The 6,007-nt window shown below is 43.0% G+C and overlaps 1 long non-coding RNA gene across 1 annotated transcript; it reads left to right on the forward strand.

Moving 5' to 3' along the window:
* Positions 1-1,599: 1,599 nt before the first annotated feature.
* Positions 1,600-3,133, forward strand: LOC117039251. The gene is made up of 2 exons (XR_004425739.1): positions 1,600-1,729; positions 2,072-3,133. It is a non-coding gene; the product is annotated as an uncharacterized LOC117039251 (long non-coding RNA).
* Positions 3,134-6,007: the final 2,874 nt, after the last annotated feature.

The following is a 6,007-nucleotide window of genomic DNA, read 5'->3' on the forward strand; positions in this document are numbered from 1 at the left end:
TAGGGCTGGCCGATCGGAAGGTCGGCGGTTCGAATCCCTGTGACGGGGTGGGCTCCCGTTGCTCAGTCCCAGGCAGCTCCTGCCCACCTAGCAGTTCGAAAGCACGTCAAAGTGCAAGTAGATAAATAGGTACCGCTCTGGTGGAAAGGCAAACAGAATTTCCGTGCGCTGCTCTGGTTCACCAGAAGTGGCTTAGTCATGCTGGCAGAGCCGTCTCTATCGCTTCCTTGAGTGGCGCAGTGCGCCAGGGCGCCTGGCCACAGGGGGCGCTGTGTTGCGCCAGACAGCTGACCTCCGAGACCAGAGCAGCTGATACTTTGCAAAAAAAATAGTAAAGCTCCGCAGCTAGAGCTAGGGAAGCCAGCTCCAGGTGCCTCCGTCAGCCAATCCGGCTGGCGGGGGGGGCGGGCGTGGTTTGCTGTGTTTCAACAGCAGCAGCGGGCTCTTCTTTCTCCTCCTGTGACCACCTGGTACCTGCCTGCTTGCTTGCCTGCCTGCCTACTGAAACCTAAGGTATTATTTTGTGTATTCAGCCTCCTCTCTGCATCCTGTCCTTATTGTGGTTCAATTTCCCTGCCCCCCTGCCCTTTATGTGTGTGTGTGTGTGTTACGGGGGGGGGGGTTGTTATTCATATAATTCTGCCGCTGAGATTTGTTTCCCACCCAGCCTTTGTGCTCTGCCTGAGTGTGCTTTCGGGAATGTGCTTGTGGGGTGGGGGTGGGGTGGGGGGTTACTGGCTAACTGCTCCAGGGAGCCTTGCTTTGGCTGCCTTGGTTCCTTACATCCTAGCCCCTTCCAAAGAAAGAACCACTGGCTTTAGAAAGATCAATAAAAAATAAAACCTAGGGCTTCATTTGGAAGCAGTATAGGCTTTTTGACAAGTGCCCTGGGGTTTGGGATTTCTTGTGTGTGTGCCAGGAGGTTTTTTGCCTAGGTTATGCCCCTTCTCCTTGAACTGGCGCCCCCCCCCACTTCCCCATCCTTTCCCAGCCTCCTAGATTTGTTTACCTGCAGCTTTACTATATTATTTCATCATACTTTCCTTGAGTTTTCTCAGTGGCCTTGTTCAAACCTTGCATTTTGTTACGTTCCACAGTCTGCTCTCTTCATTGTGTTGTTTTAATAATTTTAAGGTGTTTCTCTGCAAGGAGGGAGAAAGTGGAAAAAACCTTCCTATTGCCTCAGGAATTACATAATTACCATCTCAAAAGAGTGGCCGAAGAGCACCAGGAAAGGTGCTAAGGCCAATTTAAATGTCTATAGAAAGGCAGGCACACCTTTGTTCTGGGCCCATTTGAGCTGTGCTATTTGATATTGCGGGGTGGATTTGGAGTAGAGGGGCTTGCATTTCATTAATCCAAGCTTTTAAGGTTTTCATTTCTTTAATTAATTTTTGGTTTAAGACTTTAAAGCAGGCATCCCCAAACTTTGGCCCTCCAGATGTTTTGGACTCCAATTCCCATCATCCCTGACCACTGGTCCTGTTAGCTAGTAGGCCAAAACATCTGTACTGGGTTCTGCCTGAACGTGGAGGTAAGCGAAGCACAAGCCTTGGCCAGTCAATATTTATTTATACACATGTCACCTTCATGTTTATCTAATTTTTTTTTAATTTTGCAGATGGCCGGTGGTAAAAAGAAACTTTCAGGTTCCGAAAACAGAAAGAGAAAACTTGAGAAGAAAATTTAAAGAAGTTGACAACTCTAATTGGATTTTTTTTCCGGCAAAGTAAGTGAGCTACTTTACCCACGTATCTTATTTGCATACATTTTTTTTATTAAATGTTTATATTTTGACCAACTGAGAGAATTTATGCAAATCTTGAAAATAGGTGTAAGTTTTAAATAGTAAGTTTCCAGATTACTTTTATGGGTGGATTTTATGGAGGTATTGGCATTGCAGCCCATTTAGAGCAATTGTTGTGACACGTACATGGCACAACAGCTGACCTTAAATTATTGTTTTTCACAAGTTTGGATTTGAACCTACAAAGTGCTCATCAGGTCTATTGCTCTCAGAGCCACTATTGTAATTTATGTGTATAGAGCTATGCTTTTTCTGTTTTAACAGGTACATCTTCTGCAACTGTGGATGAAGAAGAAAGACCTTCAAGAGATTTAGAAAATACTGCATGTATTGAAGAAGCCTCTACTTCTGCTCTTGCAGCTGAATCTCCCTTGACGTCTGAGACTCCCCTGGAAGTGACATTTCATGAAAATGTAGTGGGTGATCCTTCTTTGTGGCCTCAAATTGTCCCAGACAAGTTAAGATTGTTTTTGCTAGATCAAGGGCCAGTTCAAATAAAGCAACCTGCCTATCCGAAAGACGGTAAAAATAGGTCATTTTCGGATTCTTACTACACCAAAAAGTTAAAGAACAATGAAACAGTTAATAGAGACTGGCTTTTGTATTCCGTATCTACCAATTCAGTATTCTGCTTCTATTGTAAGCTTTTCAATGATAATGTCACTACTTTTAGTGATAACACAGGTTTCAAAAACTGGGAGCATTTATCTAGAAGTAGCGCAATACTCGAAAAGAGTGCAGGACATATATTGTCCATTAAAAAAAGCATAGATCTAAAAGAGAAAATATTGAAAAGGAAAACTGTAGATTCCATAGATCAAGCCGGAATAGAACGTGAGAAGAAAAGGTGGACGGCTGTTTTAGAGAGAATAATTGTGCTAATTAATTTTTTGGCAGCTCAAAATTTAGCATTTAGAGGAAATACTCAAACTTTGTTCCAACAAAGTTACGTCTTGTGGGTTTGTTGAATTTAAAATAAACCTGAGTGACGTTCCCTGCATTTTGAGAGCTGGCTTGATGTGATGGATTTGAAATTTTAAAACATGTTTAAAGTGTTCTCACATTGTTTTAAGGTCTCCCTTATTAAAGCAAAGGATCAAGGTGTTAGGGGAACCTTAGAATGTGAGGAAAAACCATTCCATACAATGTACTGTATCAAACTGTTTTACATGAATAACGCAGGTATTGTCAATTTAAAAAGGAATCAACATTGTTTACATAATAAGATAATTTGTCTTAAATCTGCAAAAAACAAGAATAAGCAAAACAATGTGTTGTTATATACTTAATAATATGTGCAATGATAATAAACGGGCAACAAAAACAGTTTATGTTTCCTGTTTTTTTTCCCCAAGCAGAGATAATATGTAAGCGTGGTGTCAGCTCCCTAAATAAAGGGGAACCCTAAACTCTGGGGAACCTTTCCTAAAAAAGGTCGACAACTCTGGGAAACGGGGGGGGGGGGGCGCCAGAGGGATATTTGCACCACGGCGCCCGAGATGCTTAAGACGGCCCTGCATGCTGGCTACCAGGGCTGTATTAAGTTAATCCGGCGCCCTGGCGCAAAGATCCCTCCGGCCAGGCACAGCGGGCGGGGACACTGCCAGCTGTGCTCCACCTCTGCCTCTGCCTGCTTGGCCGAAGCGGCGGTGCTGCTGTCCAGGGAGCCCTGGCTGCAGTGCCAATGGGAGGCTTGCCAACGGCCTCCCCGCATCCGCAGCCCGAGAAGAGGTGGGCAAGGCACCCTCCACAGGCCGTGGTGCCGTGCGCCAGTAGCCTCAATGGCTAAGACGTCCCTGCTGGCCACATGACCCGGAAGCTATATGCCGGCTCCCTCGGCCAATAAAGCGTGATGAGCTACATCTAAAGCTTTCCCCTTGGTGTATGGGAAACAATCCGGAAGATATTGTTACGAGGAGATAGTGGCATGTCTTTGAGTTATCCCCATATCCGAGCCACGCCTCAAACTTAGCCTCTGTGTGGATGTTTCTTTAAGGAAAGAGAGCCTGGCTGTTTGACCACAGCTTTTGCTAATTAGGATCAAGCTCTCTATAAAAGGCAGGCATTTGGGATGGGAGAGTGAGCCTCATCACAGACCCAAGACTAGGGTGCTGTGTGTTTACATGCTTATGTGTCCTTGCTATCCACTTGAGGGGCTCCTGGGAGCAGATTGAGGACATTTTGGGTATGTATGCTTTGTTTGGTGTTTGTTTAATAAAGCTGTTTTGGTTCCCCTTCCACCTCCTTGTTTCTTTTGTCCTGGTATCCTTAGAAAGAACCGCTGCATTTGGCAGAACACTTGGCATCTGGCTGGCCCCTGTGAGAACAGGATGCCGGACTACATCTTTGGCGATCACTCATAGCCAAGTAAGATTGTCTTCCATAAACACAGTTTTAGCAGTGAGTCTGTAAGTGACTGTGGAGGCCGATTCTGGATCCACACATCCTTCCACACTGGGACATTGGTTTCTGGGCGGGAGTTGATCACGGCGAGGGTTTGCCAAGCGTGCCTTCCTCTGAGAACATTTCTCCCTTGCGTCCTGGACTACATAGGCCACACCACTAGCCTGACCTAGCCTGCTCTTCTTACGTTGACCAAAGGAAATCCTCTTAAATATGCCCATGACAAATGTTGTACACATAACACAACTACAGTTCTGTAATTTGGTTATCTCTAGAATCGAGTGGCCGAGGACCAAATGTCCTCTAGCATTTCACAGCTGAAAGATGGAATAATATTATCCTTTTATTTGTCATGTCTTATTTCATGCATCTCTTCATTTCTTATGTTAATTTTAAAAGGCAAGAATATGTGATACACATTTTATTAATCTCTCTCTCGTTAACTGTCATCTTCTGGGGTCTTGTTTTCTATTCCATTTACAAAAACCTAAATGCTTTGTGGTGGTAAATGCTCATAAAAGTGCACTCATTTAATGGCATTAGCAGCTCTGAATGACCTTCTGAGATATTTTTTTAAAGTGTGTCCATTTTTTACTTTAGATAATCAAAAGTAATTGAAATCAATTTTAAAATGTATGTAAAAATTTGGAAATACTTAATTGCTCCATGTTCTGTGGTTGTGTTGTTGTTGTTGTTGTTGTTGTTGTTGTTGTTGTTGTTGTTGTTGTTTGTTGTTGTTTTTGCAGTGTAAAGACGGGGAATAAATTGGACTATAGCACATAATAGAATTTGCTGTGGGGTTTAGGCTTAAAATTGGAAAACAATTAAAAAATAAGCTAGAAAATACCAGAGTCCCCCAAATGCAGGAAAGGCACCTATTTCGTTAGGTGAAGCCGTGGGAACATGTGGTTGATTCTAGGTGATCTGGGAACAGGGTCTTCGATTAAAGACTGAGGAAAGCTTGTAGAAGGGAATATACATTATAAATGCTTCTAATTTTACTGGCTTCTTTAATCTGTTGCTGATCTATTGCAGAAAGCTTATTTTGTATCACTATAAGAGTATGTGTTGAAGGCAAACTCTTAGAAGAGATATACCCGCCTGCATGGCAGAAAATATCATTTTTGCTGTCTGTTGTTTTTAATAATTAAAGGATTCACATTCCACTTTTCGACTGAAAGTGGCTCCCAGGGTGACTTAGAAAGATCGGAAATGAGATAGTTGTTGCTTTAAGCTTACCATTTGAAAGATGCAATACAGGAAGAAAAGGCACTGGTAGAAAAGAAGAAAGTAAACTCAGACACTAGTCCTTAGTCACAAAATTCTTATAACAATAGGTGGAATGAAAAAGTTTATAGGAAATGTATTGCTGCAAATCTCTCACCCAAACTAGCTGAGTTGCCCAGCCTTCCTCTACTAGTCTATATACTTACATCAACATCATCATCATTATTATCATCAAATTTTCATACATCAGAAGCAGTTTTATTGGATTAATCTAACCAATTAAATTAACTGAATATATCAAATGAAAAAGGCTGATTTCTTGTTAGTATTTTGAAGACGAATGGTTTAGATCCAGACCATGTTAGTTAAAGGTAAAGGTAAAGGACCCCTGACAGTTAAGTCCAGTCGTAGACAACTCTGGGGTTGCGGCGCTCATCTCGCTTTACTGGCTGAGGGAGCCGGCGTACAGCTTCCGGGTCATGTGGCCAGCATGACTAAGCCGCTTCTGGCGAACCAGAGCAGTGCACGGAAATACTGTTTACCTTCCTGCCAGAGCAGTACCTATTTATC

The sequence above is a fragment of the Lacerta agilis genome, chromosome 17 (assembly GCF_009819535.1).
Source record: "Lacerta agilis isolate rLacAgi1 chromosome 17, rLacAgi1.pri, whole genome shotgun sequence".
NCBI classification, from domain to species: Eukaryota; Metazoa; Chordata; class Lepidosauria; order Squamata; family Lacertidae; genus Lacerta; species Lacerta agilis.